General features: G+C 48.8%; 1 long non-coding RNA gene across 1 annotated transcript; it reads left to right on the top strand.

Annotated features, from left to right (window-relative positions):
- Positions 1 to 8,611: 8,611 nt before the first annotated feature.
- LOC144168973 (uncharacterized) lies at positions 8,612 to 14,232 on the top strand. Its single transcript, XR_013322316.1, has 2 exons — positions 8,612 to 8,950; positions 9,199 to 14,232. It is a non-coding gene; the product is annotated as an uncharacterized LOC144168973 (long non-coding RNA).
- The last annotated feature ends 5,367 nt before the right edge of the window (positions 14,233 to 19,599 follow it).

Raw genomic sequence — 19,599 nt, 5'->3', positions numbered from 1 at the left:
GAGTGCCTCCTCTCCCGCTGTCGGGTTCGGCTCTCTCCCTCCTGTCGCTCTTGGAAACCGAGCGTGGCCTCTGGGCGGGGCCTGCACTCTTGTCCCTCCTATTGCGCGCGTTCCCTTCGGCTATGACGTCAGCCCACGTCATACCCTCTGGCCTACTTTTGCTCTTGCTCCTTCCCCTTTGTTGCTGTGGGGGGGCTTCTCGAATCTTCTCCGGGTTTCTGGAGCTTCTTTCGATTTGGCGGGAAAAGGTCGTTTCCTTTTTCATGGCCATCTTGCCCGTCGCCATCTTGTCTTCTCGCTTGTTCTTCTCAGCCAAGCGAGCCCTTATCTGTGGCGGGACCTTGAACTTGTTCTTGCAGCTTCCTGCTCCGGTAGGGTGGGCTCCACCGCAAAGCTTGCATCTCGGTTTGCAGAAATTGACGTGATCTTCATCGGGGTTGTTCCGCCCGCATGCAAAACACACCTTAACTTGTGGCGTTGGACAAACGTCTCTCCTGTGCCCGACTTTCCCGCACACTTCGCAAACCTCTCTGTGTTGCCTGTACAACGTGCATTTCGCTACTACTCCTTCGTACTTCACGTAATACGGGACTTTATCTCCGTCGAAAAGTATTACCACCGACTCGGTTCTACCGAGCCTGTGGGCCGCCAAAATTTTGGGGTTCTGCTTGTTTACGAGACTGCGAGTGATGTTCTCTTCCGTCTCGTCTACTCCTACGCCGCTAATCACACCTCTCGCGGTGTTTTCTGGAGTGCACTTGTAAGCGTATGCTTCATACGTGCGGTCTCCCAATACAATGTTTCTGATCGATCCATATCTAAAGGATCTCTCTTCGCTGGGTGTACTCAACACTGCAATGTTCTGTGCGAAGTTCGGGGCGATCGAGTCGTCCTGCACTTCTTCCATCGTTAGTCCCGCTGCTTTCGCTACGGCCGCTCTTAGCTCAGAGAGCTTAACGTTGTTCATTGCGAGTCCTCCTCGTGGTCTTATCACCACGCGGTGTTCGCTTCTCTTGGCGAAAATGGGCATTCTAGCTGCCTTTGCCATACTAGCGTTGACTTTAGCGACGTATTGAGCTTTTAGCTCCTTTCGTCTCTTCTCTTTAGCTTTAGTGATCAAAGCCGAGGCTGCCCTGCCTGGCTTACCTTCAGACGGCGATCCTCGCTGCGGAGAGGTTCCCGTGCTCGTAGTGGCTTTCTGGCGTCTTCGTGAACCGACAACGATCCACCCCGCACACGAGTTCGTTGGATCCCGGTCATAGTCAGAACACAGAAAGTCCTCGTCGGCACCGTTCCCGGTAGAAACACCGTTCTCGAGGCTCGTCGAGGCGGATTCCGCTTCTCCTTGACCGTCGATCTCCGTTGGCTGCCTTCCGCGCTTACCGGTGGTGGTTAGGCCTAGCTGGCCTGTACCCCGGGTCTGCGCGGAAACCTCGTAATTTTCGGCTGACGAAGTATCCATAGCTTGAAAAGGGCCCTGGATCACTTGCACTTCTCCACCTTGGTCGATGAAGACTTCAGGCGAGGCCATCAAGGCCTCGGACTGCGTTTCCCCGACCGAGCACATGGCCGGAGCACGTTGGCGACGTTAGGCTTAGCGGGGTCGCCCCCGCCTCAGCCACTTAAACTGTCCTAATTACTCTAAAAATGGGTCTTCCGACCCAACTTAGGTATCAAATTGCTCCACTCACTTAGTAGAATGAGCACCTGACAAAATTAATTCACCTGGGATTGATGAACCGCCGAAAAAGAGCATTCCCTGCGGAGCCGATGTGAATCCCGTCCGAACGCTCCGGCGATCGCAGCGCCCCCCCCACGAACATTCGAAAGACCTAGTTTGACAAGAAGCCGTTGTGAGAAGGCGATGCCTTGCATTGCGTTCGTTCACGACGCTTACGTTTGTGAGTACCTATGATATTCTGCTGCTGGGAGATTCTTCAGTACGTTTAAATAAAATAACTCAAACCAAAAGGACAGTGACTTGCCATCCTGTGTTCGTTCCATGTAACTTACTCCAAACGTGATGCAGATCTCTTTGATGTAAGTAACTGGGAACGTGATGGCAAAAATAAATCTTCGTTGGTTTACAAAAAGATTAACTGGTGCGAATCGATACACGTAAAGCGCCAACAACAACAAAAAAAAAGGTTCACAGAACTGGACATGACTGCCGCGCTTGGCGAGTGCTCTCATAGTTATCGATATTGCTTTTCCTCTTTTTTTGCGATCTGTATATATTTTCTCAGCAAGGTATTTCCAAAGGCCTCACCCTACGGCGTATACTAGTAATCACCCTGTCCCCGCCCCAAGCAGCACCAAAACATTACAAGAATGTTATTTTTTTTGTTTGGTGTTAATGTTAGGGCAATGTTCTTAATGTGATTTTTTTAAAACGTTTAAGTAATGACATCAAAAAAAGTTAAATTAATGTTTTGGAAAACGTTATTTAAACGTTCAGAAAACATTTTTTCAACATATTACTAATGTTTGTGTTACATTTCCCCGGCGTTAAAAACACTTAAAAACAATGGAAAACGTTACATGACAGTTCGCCAAACGTTATGCGGACAGTAAGAAAGCATTTCGACCACATATTAATTATGTTGGATTTACACTTACCTAACATTGCAGAAAACACGCTTGAAATATATTTTTAACGTTGCAAAAACTTTTCAGAATGTAGACCCGGAACGTTACAGCGACGTTTTGCCAAACGTTGCGTGGAATGTATTTCTGCAACACATACATTATATTTGTGTTATACATCTTAAAACGTTGAGCATTGTTTCTATTATCCCCGTATAGCGGTTACGATATTGTAAAACATTTTTAAAATAACAAGTAAAAGTGAAATTTCAAATACAATTTTATTTCATTTTGCATGGTTACATATATATTTTTGCATGGTTACATATATATACTGAATAATTAGTGTATACACTAATTATTCAGTGTTTCAGTATCAGGTGTTGCTGTCAAGCCATTACAGCTGCAGTGAAGGAGAGGCTATGGATAGCAGACTTGGGGAGGGATTTCATCCAGAGGCTGGCTGCTTCTTTGTGGAAAAAAAGCACACATTTCCTACTTTAGTACGCTTCAGCAGTAGGCTGTTTTTGCGCGAAAAAGTAGTTGCGGCCTAAGGATTTGTTTAGTTAACGAGCGCGCGCACGCACACACACATGAGCGCACGCATGCCCGCACACACACGCACACACTAAATGGAAAGTAAACCAACAAGCAGATACACAGCCACTCGAGCTGATCATGTGACCAGAAGAAAGCACGCGCACAAAATCTTGGGTCACCTGACTCCCAACTTATATCTCTTGAGTCAGTTCCCTATAGACGTTAGTGAGTCACCGTCAGAGTTGTTCGCTAGTGGAGTTTTATGTCTTCTGCATGGTTCATGTATTTTTATTGGGCAGAGATTGGGTTGAAAATCATTCAAATATAAATGCACTATTAAATTTTGAGAAGATTAGTTTATTGCTTACCATGTGGGTTGCGGTAAGCCGAGTATTGGCAAAGCGGAGCCAGTCACCAAAGATGTGGCCCGCTATCGACTGTGGCCTGGGTCACACCCGCAGCAGCTGGAAGCATAGGGCCCAACTAGTTATAGGTTGCATAGCAATTGATAAATTTAACTACTGAAACAAATCAAAATACACTCGCAGAAATTTTGTACACTCACCAAATACTATAGTGAACGGAGTACAAGCCTCTCAGACATTTTTCTTCTTTTCTTCCCGTCCAACTGTAGGGGTACGGCGCCGCATCTGGGATGGGTGACTCACGACCACTGATGTTACAGGCTGCGGTCATCTGGGCTGTTTGCTCTTGGGTCCCCGGATCCTGCGAGCTGACTGGCACCGACCGCCTGCCTCCTCCTTGGCCTACCGAAACCATTCCGAGGCCAAACTTGGATGAAATCGGCGCCTGAATCTGGCAACCCCAGGCGAAAAAAACAATTGGAGGTCCAATTGGGCCTGTCGAAAACACGATTGGTCCAAATGGAACCATTTGCATTTTCAAATGGTTCCATTTGAACCAATTATGTTTTCGGCAGGCCCAAATGGTCCTCCATTTGTTTTTTTCACCTGGCGCGGAACTTCCGTTTCGGCTCGTGTCGTCAACTGCGGAGCATATAAGCGCCATCCTTCAGCCGCCTACTTTGGGTACGGCGCCGCATCTGGGATGGGTGACTCACGACCACTGATGTTACAGGTTAGTTATATGAAGGGTGCTTCCTGTACCAAGTGTTGTCATCCCTGTCTCATTGCGGTGTCGTGCCCACCAGAGTTTTGCGATGTACTGAAGCGAGTGTTGTGTTTGCCGAAGAGGTTGTGTTCTGACGCCTTGAAAACATTACTTATGCTTCCCGGTGACGTCGAGTCGAATCCGGGACCAATGAGTAAAGCTGAAGCTGATTTGTTTGCTTCTGTATTAAACAATAAAAATACTTGAAGCTGATCACGCCGTGATGTCAGCTGACCTGAAACGACTAAGTGGCGAGCACGAAACGACTAAAAATGAGATTAAATTACTCCATGCTAAAATCGCTGCCCTCGAGGCTACACTTGCATTTCAAAGTGGACGATGCTATATGTACTACGTAGTGAAGTCCCACCGGAAATTGCTATGATGATGATGATGATGATCGTTGTGGCCAGAAACCCTTTGTATCGGGCGGACACCGAAATGTCCAAGCCAGGTGAAAAAGTTAACAAAATACATATAAAAAGGAAAAAAAACCCGGCTGAATGCCTAAAGTCATTGCACCGTCCCCACCAGCGAGAAAACTAAAGGTAGCAGTTTTCCTGCAGTCCTGTGCATATGGTACACTGCATGCGTATGTACGTCCACTGCACTGTCACCATTCACTGCAGTTCACTCGTGCATTCACTGCACCGTCGCCACAGCCGCACCCAGCCGAACCGATCGCTGCCAGAGTTGCAGTCGCTCTTTCGTCGTGTGTACGTCCATGGCACTGTCGACGCCGTCCTCGAACCATAGCGCCTGTTGTATAGTGGCGTTAACTCTGGCGGGTGGGCGCAGCTTGTGGCAGTGCAGCACCAGGTGCTCCATGCTTTCCTCGTGGCCGTCGCATGCCCTGCACTTTGCTGCTTGAACCTCTGGTGTGCTGTCGTAGTGCCGGCAGTACAGCAGCGTGCGCAGTGCCCCCGCACGGGCCTCGAAGAGGAGTGTGCTGCCGCTGCTGTTGTCGTAGACACGCAACCGGCCTATATCTTGCCTGTGGTTGCGGTACAGTTCCAGGGTAGACTTTTGGTGCATTGCGGTCTGCCAGTGAGCGCGTTCCTCTTCTTTCACCCTGGAGCGTACCTTCTCCGTGATCTTGTGCTGCGGGCCCACCTCGATCGGGTAGGCAGTGAAGCCGAATTTTCGACGGAGGTTGTAGAGGCGGTTGCACCACTGTGTGCGTACACCCTTGAATGCCATGTAGCGGAACAATCGCCGCGCCCAGCGTTCGTCGTTCATGACTCGGAGTCGCTCTTCGAATGCAATTTTGCTGGTGGCCTCGCGAGCCTCAAACGTTGACCATCCCAAGTCACCATGTATGGCCTCCACAGCCACTCGGCCATGGCAGCCCAAGGCAAGGCGGCCCACCTCTCGCTGACCACGCTCGAGCCACCCCCGTGTTGGCGCCGACACACACACCACAGCGTTCGCAAAGGTGAGACATGGGACGTGCACCGACTTCCACAGGTCACGGACCAACAGGTATCGGTTGCACCCCCATAAGCACCGTCTGCGCAGGATACAGCTGGCGCGTCTCGACTTTTCTTTCAGTAAAGCCTCGTGTGTAGCACACTTGTCGCCAGTGGTGTTGAAAGTGATGCCAAGGTAACAATAGCTGTCCATCGGTGGAACCTCTTCACCGCTAGGCAGCAGCACAATGCGAGCTTTGTCCTCTGGGTCGGAGAAGCACAGGACCGCTGACTTGCGCGTGTTGAAGGCCAGTCCCAGTGTTGACAGATGCTCAGCCGAGGCGGTGACAAGTCCCTGTAGCTCAGCCACACTTCCAGCGAGCACAACCCATATAGCGCCATCTATGGGTGCTGTCAAAACACTTTTTTTTAATGTTTTTTAACATACGTGGTCTCAAGCGTTCGGCCGGTCGACATGGACATGGCTGCTTTTTGTCGCTTTTGACCGATCCATGGATGGATCGATCCCACCAATCTTGTTGCGACAAATCACGGTAATAAAGCGCAAGTCTTGAGTCGTGGGCCGGGCTGATGTACACGATTCGCGCCAGGGCCGTCAAGCTGGCGTGGTAACTTTCCGATCGCGCCGTCAACACACCGGCAGTGGTTCGAAGACGGCTTGCCCAATTTCTGGCCTCGTTGGTTTGTCCCGTAAAGCTTGCTTTACTGATGTTGAAGTAGGAGACCCGCATCGACCACCGAGCTTGTGTTTCCGTCACCAGCTTTTCCAGCCGATGCGCGAGCATGCATGCGTTGTCGCGTGGTTCCTTAACAGCCGGCCCGTGCAACTGAACGGTGCGAACGCGTATTGTATGCCTTCAGCGCGTTTCCCCTCGCCTTGTTAAACATCGTTGCATGCATTGTTACAAGCGGGATGACGCATAAGGACAAGCGCTTTTTTAATCAACCAGTGTGAAGCTATTAGTAATGATAGATGGGGGAGTCAGTGCTGATGCTTGGATCCGCTTCCTAGTGCCGAATAGGCATGGAGGCGTATACCTTTCTCAAGGCCAAAACATCGTTCCAAGTTGTAGTGAAAGTTGTGGAACAGACCATGAAGGCACCCGTGCCCTTTTTCTTATCGTTTCTCTTTGAATCAGCCTCGTATTTATGCATTGAGAACCAATACGGCCAGCGGCACACTTTATTGGTTCCTTATGCATAAGCGTCAGCAGGATTTTATCTTGAGGGGGCCGGCAAATCCAGTTTCACGAAGGAAGAGGCAGAGGGCATGGGGGAAGGTGCAAGTGCTGGGGTAGATGGGGGGGGGGACATGTATACGTTCCCATTCTGCAGTTTGATTCTAATCTTGTACATTGCTATTTTGAATCAGAAGTGGTTTTCTTTGGGTGGCAATTACTTTTTCCTAAAAAAAATGTAGTTCTTACTGTAAACAGCACCAGGCAGCAAAAAAAGCATATCAGTTCTAACTGCGGAGGAAAAAGGTTCACGTCAATTTATAAGGCTGTGTCAGAGACTACGACAGCTTCTGTATGTGGTGTGGTTCCAGTTGGGCTAACAAGTGATTTGCAAAAAAATTGGACACCACTTCACACTGTGCGGTCGCATACAGTTCTGCACCATCTGCCCCAATTTTCTGTGACTGGCAATAAAAACTGGCTGCTTCAAAATAATAATGAAGAAATTTCTTAGCCACATTTACATTCAGGCAAAAAGTATTGTGCAGCCATTTCATGTAATAAGAGTTGGTATGGAAAATCATGCTCAATAGGTTTTTCGCGAAAGTTGGTTTCAAGAATTGAAATTGGGCCAGTAGAACAAAAAATAACACAAAATGAAGAAGGTCCTGGGTTTTGCCATGTATATTTTTTTGCTCTTTTTCTATCATGTATAGAAGGAACACAGCCGTATTGCTAATTATATTGCACCTTTGGTTTTACAGGTCACCCAGAAAGGACAACACCAACTGAAGCTGAGGATATGGTGTAATAAAAATTTACTTTATATTGTAAAACAATGGCAGTGTTGATGTCTTCTTGAAAGTGTAAGAAACAACAGCCTTTCTTGGGCCTTCTGCATGGAGACTTATTTTTGGGTAACCTGAAAATAATGTGAAATAGTTAACTCGTTTCTTCTTGTCTTCTTTTTCTTTTAGGGTGGAGGGTGCTTCTATTTTTTGCAGGTTGTTTTGAGTTGACTGTTTTTAACGATTGGTTCAGTTATTTAAGCATTCTGGAGTAGACATATTCTCATTACAACTGAGCAGACGTCGCCTGACGTTTACCATGCTAAGCGTCACACGCGTGCACCCTGCATGCTCACCATGAGCGCGGACGAGCTGCATTGTATGAATGAAGATAGCACAGCATTCTTTTATCAGCATGTAACCACCTAAGAGTCACATACTGGAGCAAAATCATGGGCATCTTATGTGCATAGAAATAATAGCAGTTGCCCTGCCAGTTGGAAAACATACAATTCAAACAACGCAGATGCTAATCAATATAATTCCGTCTGCTTAGAAATGGCCTCTTTCCTGTATTTTCTAGTTTATAGATGTAACATGACGCTTGGCTGCAGCAGCTTGGATAAACTAGAAAGTGTCAACAATGAAGAGATGGGCATTGCTTCCACATAATTTACAGAGATATTTTTTTTTTTACCATTTGCGATGTGAAATTTCCTAGGCGAGTCTTTGGATCTTGGTAAGAAACTGTTACAATGCACAAAGTAAAACGTGGTGGACAAATGGCACTGCTAGCAGTGACATTATGTACGTGAAAGAATGCAAGATAAAAGTTCTATACATCTTCCTGTTTCCTTTTCCTGTGTCTGCATGTTGAAAGCGCCTTTATTTACCAAAAGTAGGCCGAGTGGGAGGAGGGGTGTGAAACTTTTAAAGGTCACACTTGATGTGGTGTAGTGGCGCCCTCTAGTGGAGCGCCCGCTCACTGTGGGCGCTTGGTTGTGTTAATTGTAACTAGATGTCGTTGCTGTGGTCGCACGTGACGGGTCACGTGCGTATGCGTCTAGGTGTCGTCTTGTCGAACAATAAACGTTCTTTTTGGGCTCTGGTCTTGGTGCGAGCAGGCCGCACTCTTTCTTCTTGGGCTTGTGCGTGGGCCCGGCGCGCTGAGCCTTCGCTCCCGTCGCCGCCGAGGCCGCTCGCCGTCGCCCACGACACAACATCTTTTTGGCGACGAGGATGGGATGCTTTTCTTCTGCTGCGACGACATCGTCGACGGGTCCGGCAGAATGAAAACGTGAGTGCGTTTGACCTCGCTCGAGTGTGACTGTCCGGCGCGTCTGGCGTCGCGAGGCCTAACGTTCTTTGTGCTGACGCTTGTCGAACCGTCGTTTAGGCCTCGCCCTACTTCGTTCTTCTGCTTCTGCTCCTGCGTCTCTCTCCTTCCTGCTTGGCAGCATGGGCCTCTTCGATAACCTGCCCGTTTTCCTCGAATTGCCGGGGCCGCCTCCGATTCCGTGGCATAACTGGAAAAAATTGTTTCAGGCCCATCTCGAGGCGGCTGGCGGCAGCGACTGGAATGACGGACGACGCGCGTCGGCGCTCGTCAGTGTTTTGGGTAGGGAGGGGCAACGAAGGTATTTTGCTGAGGCGGAGCAGGACGAAGCAAGGAGGGACGCCGCCAGTAACGTGACCGACGCTAATGTAACCAGCCCTATCGTGACCGACTCCGCGACCGACCGTAGTGTGACCGCATCCTCGGCTCCGGCCATTTCGAAATTCGACCAACTTTTGGAGCAGCTGGACCGGCTCTTCGCTGCGTCCACAAATACGCTTGTTGAACGACATGAGTTCACAAGCCGTCGTCAATTTCGGGGGGAAAGTTTTTTAGAATACGTGACCGCTCTAAAGGAGAAAGCCGTACGTTGCAAGTTCGGGCTGACGTACGCGGAGCGCGTCCGAGATCAAATCATACATGGAACGTCTAACCCCCAGGTTAGAGAAAAGCTGCTCGCACATGGCGAAAGGTTGTCTTTGGAGAAAGCTGAAGAGATTGGTCGGAGTTTTGAATCGTTGTCGTTGGCGAACCAAGCCTTCGGTTCGCATCATCAAGTACAAGCGGTAGGTCGACGAGGAGAAGGTGGCGTCGCGGAAGATGACAGTCGGGGAAGCCGCCGCGCTCAAGATGGCGGCGTGGAGAATCAAGATGGCATGGGCCGCCGGGGAGGCCGGCGCGCTCAAGATGGCGGCACAGGAATTCAAGATGGCCTGGCCAGCCGGGGAGGCCGTGACGTCATTCCACCGGGTTCGGGAAGGCAAGATGGTGGCCTCCAAGATGGACGTTTCCATCCGCAGTCAGCTGTAGAGTTCCGCGGTACAGTTCAGCAGAAGTTTGCAGGCAAGCTTCAGTTGTGCGAACGATGCGGAAATAAATGGCATAATTCAGCATTTCAAAATTGTCCAGCCCGAAATCGGCGCTGCAACTCTTGTAATAAGTGGGGACATTTCGCATCGATGTGCCGTAAGCCGGCACCAGTGCATCGAGTTTCTTCGAAGGAAGCTACGGGATCCGCTTCGACACCGGAACCTGTAGAGCATCCAGCATCCACGGAGATAAACGCACCCGCAAGATCTTCCGTCTTAACAGTCAGCACTTCTTCTAGAAAGGACTTAGTCGTCCAAGCTGAAGTCAGCGTCAACAATCCTCCAAGAAAGGACTTAGTCGTTCAAGCCGAAGTCAGCGGAGTGACCATGCAACTCTTAGTCGATACCGGAGCATCCGTGTCGTTGATGACTGTCGAAGATTTCAAGCGTCACTTCAGTAAACAGCATGCGCTGTCCAAGGCTTCCGTCAACTTGTGGAATTTTTCCAAACAACGTATCGGCATCCGCGGCTCATTCCAAGCTCCTGTTCAAGTCTTGCAACGGTCTTGCTCCGTCACATTCTACGTCACCGACAAAGGGACATCTCTTTTGGGGCTCGACGCCATCCAGCAACTGGGCATTCAGGTCGACGGTGCGTCTCTTACGTGTCGACTAGCATCGGTGTGTGCAGTGCAGTGTCCCGTGAACGTGCCCCCGGGTTTCGAACATCTCTTCAACGGCGAGTTGGGTCTTGTCAAGGACGTCTCGCATAAGATCCAACGGCGGCCAGGTGTGACTCCAGTTGCATCTAAGCTACGAAGATTGCCTCTTGCTCTCCGTGATCCAGTGTCCAGCGAGCTGCGACGCCTCGAGGACAATGATGTCATTGAGCGTGTCGACGCCTCGGAGTGGGTTTCGCCACTCGTCGTCGTCCGGAAAAAGAACGGGGACATTCGGCTGTGTGTGGACCTCCGGGAACCGAATAAGGCAATTATCATTGATGGGTATCCTTTACCGCATGTTGAAGAGCTGTTGCAGATGTTTCATGGTGCTGTTTGTTTTTCTAAGCTTGACTTGGCGTCGGCTTATCATCAGTTGTTGCTGGAAGAGGGCAGTAGGGACTTAACTACTTTCGTGACGCATGAAGGTTTATTCAGGTTTAAGAGGGTGTGTTTTGGTCTGGCGTCGGCGCCTGCGGTTTTTCAAAAAATGATGTCTCAGATCTTAAAAAATTGCAAAAATGTTGTTTGCTATCTTGATGATATTCTTGTGTGGGGAAAGACTCAAGCTGAGCATGACGCGAGCCTGGTTGAAGTCTTAACATGTATAGCAAACAGTGGCATGAAGTTGAACGACAAATGTCTTTTTTCGGTCAGGGAACTTGATTTTTTGGGTCACAAGATTTCGGCTGAGGGCATCTCACCTTTGGAGAGCAAAGTAAAAGCTATAGTTCATGCTCCCGCTCCTACGGACATAAAGTCACTGCAATCATTTTTAGGTCTTGCAGGATACTATGCTAAGTTCATAAAGAACTATGCAGAGATAGTTGAACCACTTCGCCTCATGCTCAGGAAGGGTCAGACGTTTTGTTGGTCTGATGATGCTCAGCGCAGTTTCGATCAGTTGAAAGCGTGCCTCACATGTTCTCCGGTTGTGAAGGTCTTTAATCCTGACTTGCCTGTAGTAGTAACTACCGACGCATCTGATGTGGGAATTGGCGCGGTACTACAGCAGCGGTATGGTTCTCGGCTTGAAACCATAGCCTTTGCATCTAGAACTTTGTCGGAGACTGAGAGAAAATACTCTGTGGGAGAGCGCGAAGCGCTGGCTTGTTTGTTCGCGTGCGAAAAGTGGCACATTTTTCTTTGGGGCAGACGGTTCACACTTAGAACTGACCATCAGGCTGTAGTTGCTTTGTTAGCCGCAGGAGACTCAGGTCGGAGACCTTTAAGGATTTCACGGTGGTCAGCTCGTCTGCTGTACTACAATTTTGACATCGAGTACTGCAAAGGGTCAGAAAATCTGGTGGCTGACGCTCTATCGAGATTACCCATTCAGACCGGTCAAGAACTTGTTAAGGAGGAAGAGATAGTGTCACTAGTAACATCAGTAGTCGATAAAGAAACCGTGCAGCTGGCAACGAAGGCCGATGTGACGTTGCAGAAGGTAACAGAGTATGTGTCAAAGGGTTGGCCTGGTAAGAAAAAGGTACACAGTGATTTAACTGCTTACTTTCATGTAAGGGATGAACTTTCTGTTGTGGACGGATTACTCATGCGTGATGACCGTGTAGTCATTCCTTGTGTACTGGTACCTACATTTCTCGAGTTAGCACATGAAAATCATCAAGGAATAGTACGTACGAAACAACTTCTCCGGGAACGTTACTGGTGGCCTCAAATGGATCGCAATGTTGAAGAACATGTAAAGCATTGTCACGTTTGTCAGCTGGCAGACAAGTCTGCTAAGCCTCATGTAGCTCCGTTACAGCCAGTGGAATGGCCTGAAGGGCCTTGGCAAAAGTTGGGAATGGACATCGTCGGTCCGTTAGATGTGTCGTACCCCCGATTTCTTGTTACACTAGTCGATTACTACTCTAAGTGGCCTGAGGTTCTGGGCACAAATTCCATTTCAACTGAGGATGTCATTAAGTTGTTGGACTCTTCTTTCAGTCGGGAAGGGCTCCCTGAGGTTTTAGTGACGGATAATGGATCCCAGTTTGTCTCCAAACAAATGCAAGAGTATCTAAAGGAAAAAGGTATCCGCCACGTGTTCTCGTCGAATTATTACCCTCAGGCTAACGGCCAGATTGAACGGTTTAACAGAGTTCTCAAAGAACATTTACAGGTAGCCAGACTTGAAGGCAAGGATGCTTCGAAGAGCATTACACAATTTCTTGGGTCGTATCGGGTCACACCACATTCAGTGACAGGTCTTTCTCCAGCATTTTTGCTGCATGGACGTCAGCCTCGTTCCAAAGTGGATATTAGCAACTTCAGGATACGTAAAAAGGCAGCAGAATCGGATAATTTCCTGCCTCATGTTCGGAATCAGGTCTTCACGAAGCAGCATAAAGCTAAACAGTACTTTGACAGAAGGAAAGGTGCGCAGCAGACCCGCATAAAGGTGGGAGATGTCGTGAAGGTAAAATTCCGTAAGCAAGGATTTCTGAAGTATAGTAAGCCGTTGACAGTGCAAGCTCAGGTTGCACCTTTCACCTTTAAGCTCAGTGATGGAAAGATCTGGAACGCTTCAAAACTCACAGTCGTTCCGAAGGGAATCGAGGTTGGCTCAGCACCGTATTCCTTTGACAATGTTGAACTCTCGTCGAGGCATAAAGAGTTTTTGTACTCTTTGTCTAACTTGGACATTTGTGACAGTCAGTCCCCTAGTCTACAGTTGTCAGAAGGGACAAGCCCCAGTGTTCAGACAGACCCTGATCTATCGGAGGTTTCTACCAGTGCAAGGTCTGAATCCATTGTCCCTCGGGAACCATTAGAATGTCAGGAAGAAAATAGTGAACAAACAGATCCAAATAGCCATGTAGACAACACAAGGGAAAATGAGGGGGCTTCTGGATCGTCAAATAATGCAAGTTCAACGTCTACGCGTCCGCGCCGTAAGACTAAGCAGCCTCAGTGGCTTCGCGAATATGTGCAGTAAGGGGTATACGTACGGTTCATGCTTTGCGTCATGTTGAACGTGTCATGTCTGTGTTGAATCGTATATCATCATTGAAAGTGTTTTGGACGGGTTTTTTTTTTGGGACTTTAGAGAACTGTCGTGAGCGAAAATGTTTTTTGGACGGGTTTTTTTTTGGGGACTTATAGAACTGTCGTGAGCGACTGATAGCCTGTTGTGTGAGTCAAGTGAAAGGAAGATGCAGACATTCTTCAAAGCGCGGGAGAATGATGTGCAGTGTGCATTTAAGATGCTGTATGTATTTCGCAGAGTGTGCGAACTTCTTTTGCACGGGAAGATGATGTGGTGTAGTGGCGTATTTCGCAGAGTGTGCGAACTTATTTTGCACGGGAAGATGATGTGGTGTAGTGGCGCCCTCTAGTGGAGCGCCCGCTCACTGTGGGCGCTTGGTTGTGTTAATTGTAACTAGATGTCGTTGCTGTGGTCGCACGTGACGGGTCACGTGCGTATGCGTCTAGGTGTCGTCTTGTCGAACAATAAACGTTCTTTTTGGGCTCTGGTCTTGGTGCGAGCAGGCCGCACTCTTTCTTCTTGGGCTTGTGCGTGGGCCCGGCGCGCTGAGCCTTCGCTCCCGTCGCCGCCGAGGCCGCTCGCCGTCGCCCACGACACAACATGCCGCACTCTTTCTTCTTGGGCTTGTGCGTGGGCCCGGCGCGCTGAGCCTTCGCTCCCGTCGCCGCCGAGGCCGCTCGCCGTCGCCCACGACACAACAACACTGCAAAAGAATGTGTCCTAAGCATTTCTTAAACACTGTGGATGAGCCGCTTTACAGCAGAAGCGGTTCTTGCTATCACATTTAGCCCCGGTGACTTTCTTGCACAGCATAACGGCTATGCAGAAAAGCCAACTTTAACAGCTCGAGGCAAGGTGTACTACAAACACATATGAGCACAGGTGCACGTTCTCCCGTTTGTACTCAGGAGTTCCTGTAGAACATGCTTTAGTTAACAGCTGCGTAGTCAATTAAAACTGGTGTTTTGTGCGCCGCCGAAAGCAGTTAACGCGCGCTAAGAGGGTACGGGGCAGCGTTGTAGACATCTCACTCAGGGATCGTTAGTGTTGATCGAAACGTCGGGTACACACAGTAATTTTTCGCCTTCATCGTAAATTCAACGCAGCCTTGGCTGCCGGGAATCGAACCCGAGACATTGTACCCCCTGCAGCCATGAGAGACCATGCGAGATCTGAGCAATCTGGCGCCTGATAAATATTATTAAGGCGAATAAAGCCGCCATGGGATATTATTCAGAGAGTTGGCAATACCCAGGAATGAACAGCTTCGGGCTACACATACTTGCTTACACAAACAAAAATAAAATAAACAAAAAATGACGTGGCCGGCCCGACCCAACATACGATATGTTGATCAACACCGTATTAACCGTATGTTGTGCACCGGCTGCCCGCGTAATTTCTGTTCCTGCCTCGATTAAAAGCTCAAACGCGTCGTAAATGGCCCTGTGGGCAGCCATAATCGATTTCACGCCCATGACTACAGCGCAAACTTTGCCGTGACCGAAACCAGGTACGTTGCCGTTCGTACGGGGATCGCGTCAGCCCGCCACCAAGCAAGCTCGGGAGCGTTTCTGACAGCGCCTCATAGATGGCGCTATATGGGTAGTGCGTATAGCAATTTCCGGTGGGACTTCACTACGTAGTACATATAGCATCGTCCTTTGGGAATACTTAATTGTTATTTCGTCTTTATTATTCTTATTTATTGAATGAAGGAGTAGCGAAGGCAAGGAGTGTAAAATTAAAGTCTGTCTTTATTGCTTGGTGCCGTCGTTGTATTGGACGGAGAGGATGACTGCTTTGTGGTCGCTAAAGTGCACTGTCAATGGGTCTTTGAGGAGCGGTCGTACGATTGCGTAACTGGTGAAGAGGTTGCTTCCATCGCATCTACTCGAGTCAAGCAAAGCGTCAAGTCAAGCGAAAGCCGACGCCCTTGACTGAATTCCGAACGCGCGCTCCGCCGCTTATATACACACCGCCCGCGTTCGAGGGAGAGGAGTACGGGGGAGAGACGCGCATGCCCACACTTCCGTACACAAGCGCGCGAACTTTCCACGCACCCCCCACGCCGTTATCACGTGTGCACGCCCTGCCGCCGTTACTGTTGAGCGCGACGCAGCGCACCGATAGCTACGACGCATGCGCGCACAGACGCGCTCCCCCCGCACCGCCGCAGCTGTTGAGAGCGACGGAGCGCACGGGGTACACGCGCTCCTCCCGCACCGCCGCACCTGTTGTTGAGAGCGAGGAGCGTGCACCTGCGCCTCGACGCGCACCTGCGCCTCGACGCGACGCGCATGCGCAGTGAGCGTGTGGACGGCGCCGACGCCGAAGCGCGACATCGTGCGACTAAGAAATGCTTCGCATTTAAAAAGGTTCACTGAACTGGACACGACTGCCGCGCTTGGCGAGTGCTCTTATAGTTATCGATATTGTGTTTCCTCTTTTTTTTTTTGCGATCTGTATACCTTTTCTCAGCAAGGTATTTCTAAAGGCCGCACCTTACGGCGTATACTAGTAATCACCCTGTCCCCGCCCCAAGTAGTACCAAAACATTAAAAGAACGTTATTTTTTTGTTGTTTGGTGTTAATGTTAGAGCAATGTTCTTAATGTCGTTTTTTTAAAACGTTTAAGTAATGACATCAAAAAAAGTTATACTAACGTTGCTAACGTTTTGGAAAACGTTGTTTAAACGTTCAGAAAATATTTTTACAACATATTACTAATGTTTGTGTTACATTTCCCCGGCGTTGCCGCGAACAAGCTAATAACGTTCTAAAAACACTTAAAAACAATGGAAAACGTTACATGACAGTTCGCCAAACGTTACGCGAACAGTAAGACAGCATTTCGACAACATATTAATTATGTTGGATTTACACTTACCTAACGTTGCAGAAAACACGCTTGAAATAATTTTTTAACGTTGCAAAAACTTTTAAGAATGTAGACCAGGAATGTTACAGCGACGTTTTGCCAAACGTTGCGTGGAATGTATTTCTGCAACACACACATTATGTTTGTGTTAACAATACATCTGAAACCGTTGAGCATTGTTTCTGTTATCCCCGTATAGCGGTTACGATATATTGTAAAGCATTTTTAAAATAACGAGAAAAAGTGAAATTTAAATAAACTTTTATTTTATTTTGCATGGTTACACATATATTTTTTTTATTTACACTACTTATTCAGTGTATCAGTATCAGGTGTTGCTGTCAAGCCATTACAGCTGCTGTGAAGGAGAGGCTATGGACAGCAGACTTAGGAAGAGATTTCATCCAGAGGCTGGCTGCTTCTTTGTGGAAAAAATTCCCCGCATTTCCCCGAGGGGAGAATGTGAAAGTGCGAATGCACGAGTTGAATTTGCGCGGTTCGGTAATGTTCGCGAAAGAGAGATCACACACACACACACAACTACAAAGAAAGAAAGATGCATTTATTCACAGACACCTATTTGTGTTGTCGTTGTACTTTATTGCTAGAGCGGATCTCAGCTTTGAAATTTCGTGTCAGTACTCCTTTAAGCGGGTGCATTAGCCCTTCTCACGCCCGATTCCTGGCCAATCCCCCACGTGGGTATGTGCCATGTCAGCGGCCAGGCAGCGCGCGCCCATCTCCCCCCCGTTGCTAGGGAAGACGAGGAGCGCGCGCACCCGCAGCTGTTGCTATGCGGACTACGGCGGCGGACGATTCAGGCTCGCTTAATAAGTGCATTCGCACTTAAAAAATCAAACATTTCCTACTTTAGTACGCTTCAGCAGTAGGCTGTTTTTGCGCGAAAAAGTAGTTGCGGCCTAAGGATTTGTTTAGTTAACGAGCGCTCGCACGCACACACACACACACACACATGAGCGCACGCATGCCCGCACACACACGCACACACTAAATGGAAAGTAAACCAACAAGAAGCTATACAGCCACTCGATCTAATCATGTGACCAGAAGAAAGCACGCGCACAAAATCTTGGGTCACCTCACTACCCAACTTGAATCTCTCGAGTCAGTTCCCTATACGCCTCGAGCGCGGCCTGTAGGGGCGCCACTGAAATCCCCCTAGCGGCCCGTTTCGAAAGCAGGCGCGGGAGTCGGCGTCGGGCTCCCAAGGGCCGCCGCTGCTTTTGCGGCACGTCCACGACTGAGATTTACCGTGTGCGGGTGTTTGAAATCCATGTTAATGTGAAGCAGTCACTCTGTTCTCAAATGAGGCGTGTTTACGAGAGTGTAAATGTTTCTGACGCGATCTTAGTGTGGTATATTCGGTCTGTATAAGCGCCAGGTATGTGTCACAGGCCAGCGGCGCGGAACCGGCGTGTGATAGAGCGGAACCGGCGTGTGATAGAGCCGATGATAGTTACTCTGACCTGAATTTACTAGCAATGTCTCCGTAACCACTGCTTCCTCAGCTGTTCATGCTACGGCTATACACAACGATTTAAATTGGTTTTGTGCGCTTACATAATCAGCGGGGCACTCATACCTGACAGCACGCCAGTTGCGTTTGCCAATATTATACCTCAGATATTGATCACCACCATTAACAAGGCTGTCTGTGTTAATTTCGGGAATATTCAACAAAAGTACAATTGACAATGCATAATTATACTCTGGGATCAGCACACGACAAAGTCGTCTTGTCGTGAGGTGAGCGCCCCGCAAACATTCATCTGCTCCTCTGCGAGCAGCGCGGAGACGGGCTTAGAATATAATCCGCGTCCGCGACTAATGCGTCTTCGAAATATCGCCATATGGCACAGGGAGCCAGCAGAATAAAGCGCAAACTGAAATCAGGGGGCCTTATCACATACCACTCTTTTCCTACGACACCTTTCATCGCTTTGAACAGCCTACCCTGTATACTTCCAAAAATGCGGCCGCCGTATGATCAGCTGTTCGTTGAAGTAGAAAAACAAAAGGAAAGTGAACGCAAGATTTGTGTTTGTGTGATTACTAAAACGTTCATTGCTTGATTCCGCTCCGCATTTATACACAGCGTCCTCCCCCCCCCCCCCCCCCCTACCGATGTCTCGCGAAATAGCAGTGCATTTCGCGTATAGTTGGTCTAGTGAACCCTACCTGGCTTAAGTTTCGACGAACGTCTTTAGCATGTCAGAAGCTGCACTGTTTTTTTTTTATTTCCGTTAGAGAATTATGTTTCTTAATTCCGCACTTGCACAGCATTTATTTTTCTGTGGTTTCATTAACTTGCCTTGGTGTGTGGGCACATATTTAACGACGCACAGCTAGGCTTGGAATATACTTATATATATACTTATATATATACTAGGCTTGGAATATGCTTATAAAAGGCATAAGTTATTGTCCGGGATTGGGTAATCACATCCCCGGAACACATTTTTCTGCAACGTATATATTCGAAACGAAGCCGCATTCGTTGTCCACGCTGCAAAATGAAGCCAACCTCTCATTGTGCCAGTATCAGGTCTAAACGAGGCGACAGTAGTATTCATTTGTGCCTGATGTTTTGGAGGTGACAGGGGTGATATGTTGCTACCGTCGCCGACGCACGGAAGAGCGCCGACGAAGCGCGCAGCACCACGTCCACCGCGTCTCCGGGTAGCTCTTGCAGGCGATCGCGTACTCTACGAAGACACAGCTGCTTTTTAAGTGACCTAAACGTACTCTTTGCCTATAGACGTCACCATAACAAGTTTTTTTCAGGGCGCGGAAAGGCGAAAAGAAGCGAAACAGAACCTAAACACTGCACGCGGCCCTATCAGCCACGCAGCGCAAATCCCGTCAACGCCGCGGAGGAGCGGCGGCAGGCGGCGCAGCGATCGCGAAGCTCGAGGCGTTAGTGAGTCACCGTCAGAGTTGTTCGCTAGCGGAGTTTTAAGTGCGAA

Source organism: Haemaphysalis longicornis, unplaced genomic scaffold (genome assembly GCF_048455015.1).
Source record: "Haemaphysalis longicornis isolate Haplotype H1 unplaced genomic scaffold, Haemaphysalis longicornis Haplotype H1 scaffold_2, whole genome shotgun sequence".
Lineage (NCBI taxonomy): Eukaryota > Metazoa > Arthropoda > Arachnida > Ixodida > Ixodidae > Haemaphysalis > Haemaphysalis longicornis.
This window is presented reverse-complemented; position numbering and strand designations above follow the sequence as displayed.